The sequence below is a fragment of the Hyaena hyaena genome, unplaced genomic scaffold (genome assembly GCF_003009895.1).
Source record: "Hyaena hyaena isolate Hyena2069 unplaced genomic scaffold, ASM300989v1 scaffold_161, whole genome shotgun sequence".
Taxonomy (NCBI): domain Eukaryota; kingdom Metazoa; phylum Chordata; class Mammalia; order Carnivora; family Hyaenidae; genus Hyaena; species Hyaena hyaena.
Window position 1 is genome coordinate 2531543 of NW_024080792.1, and position 2049 is coordinate 2533591.

The 2049-nt window shown below is 38.2% G+C and overlaps 1 non-coding gene across 1 annotated transcript; it reads left to right on the forward strand.

Moving 5' to 3' along the window:
• Window positions 1–468: 468 nt before the first annotated feature.
• On the forward strand, window positions 469–572 carry LOC120236745. The gene has a single exon (XR_005529757.1). It is a non-coding gene; the product is annotated as a U6 spliceosomal RNA (small nuclear RNA).
• The last annotated feature ends 1477 nt before the right edge of the window (window positions 573–2049 follow it).

Sequence of the window (2049 nt, forward strand, 5' to 3'; positions counted from 1 at the left end):
ATCATTTTGATTCAAATAATCTATCTCACATTCTGCCTCTGAGTATATAACCAAAGGGCATTTTAGGGGAGAACATAGTCACCCTCCATGCCTCAATATCTTGATATGGGGCATGATGGAATTGATCCAAGCTGTTATTTTGATAATAATAATCAAATGATTATGACTAACAATAATCACAGTTTCTGTAAGGTTTTCTTCTTTACATAGAAAAGTGTCTTGTGGGCGCCTGAGTGGCTCAGTTGGCTGAGCATCTGACTTTGGCTCAGGTCATGATCTCACAATTCGTGGGCTCAAGCCCCAAGTCGGGCTCTGTGCTAACAGCTCAGAGCCTGGAACTTGCTTCAGATTCTGTGTCTCCCTCTCTCTCTGCCCCTCCTTGCTCATGCTCTGTCTCTTTCGGTCTCTCAAAAATGAATAGACATATTTTTTTAAAAACAAATGTCTTCTTTAAAATGTGAATAAGTGGTCACTTTAGCGGCACATACACTCAGCCTGGAACATTACAGAGATGATTAGCATGACACGTGCTCAATGATGGTATGCAAATTCATAAAGACTTCCATATTATTATGAAAGAGTTCTGGACATGGATAGTGGTGATGATTGCACAATATGAATATATTTAATACTCCTGAGCTGTTCATTTAAAAACAGTTAAAATGGTAAACTTTATATGTATTTTACTACAATACAAAAATTGGAAAAAATGTATATTAATAGTGCTTCATTAGGAGGATCCTGAGACCATAAAATAGTGGCCCTTTGTCAACAATTTTACATATTTGAGTAACAGGATAGCTAAATTGCTGGTCCACTGTTACTCAGCAAAGAAGAGACAAACACAGCATTAAAATTCTGACTATTACAATTTGAAGAAACTAACTAGAGCAAGCTGTTTTTTGTTTATTTATTGATAATTACTTTGGAACAGTTCAGAAGAATAACTATTTGTAGAATCACCTATTATCATTAAATTTTCCACTATTTTGTTTATACTTTTAGAGAGACATGCAGGATGGGAGATAGTAATCAAAGCAAAACTATACTTCAGATTGATGCCCAAACAGCAATTTAAAACATTTTAAATGTTCTTACGTTACTTTTTTTTCCCTGAAAAGAATTGTCTAAAAAGCTTTTCTAAGGGTTTTAATTACTGGTTTAAACAACTTGTATATGAACATAAAGCATGAAAATAAATTTACACCCAGTAAGTAGTAACAAGCCCTACTGCAGTTTCTATTCTTCCATCATCTAACATTTCATCAAGCAACAACTATGGTAATGGATGATTATTAATCCAAGATAATGGATTCTTGCTTTTCATATCAAATTGATCTCTACCTGCATCTATACCCTTAAATTCCACCTTCCCTACTGCTATGGTGGATGAATTGTTTATGTTCCTAACCACAGCCTCTTCTTCCCTTTGTGGCTAAAACTAGTGGAAATACTTGTTTCAACTTCCCTGCCTCCTACTATCTGCTCAACCCACTCAGTCAGTTTACCAATACTTCCATCTTGCTCTGTCCTGGGGCCAGTTCTAAAACTTCATCTCTCTCAACCTGCCAGCAGTGTTTGACACAGTTATCACATCCTTATTGACGGGATTTGTTTTTGACACTCTACCATGTTATTTTCCTGCTTCTTCAGCCGCCTCCCCTTCTCAGTCTCTTTTGCTTGTTTCTTTTCCCCCTCCTGACTTCTAAATGCTAGAGGGCCCAGGACTCAGGACCACGGCTCCATTTTCTCCTCTATCAATACCCTTCCATAGTCTTAGCTAGTTCCTGCATGTAAATATCATCTCTCTGCTAATGACTACCAATGACCACCCAATGCATATATCCAGCCCTGACCTCCTCTTGAGCTCCAGGCCCATATATGCAACAGTCTACTCATCATCTCCCTTGGGTGTCTGTTAAGCATGTGCCCAGAGCAGCAGCCTTAATCACCCCCTCTAGAGCCTTCTCCTTCCATCTGCTTTATCTGATTCAGTTGCTAAGTCAAAAAACCCAAAAGTTATCTCTGAATTCCTTTCCCTCTCCCCTA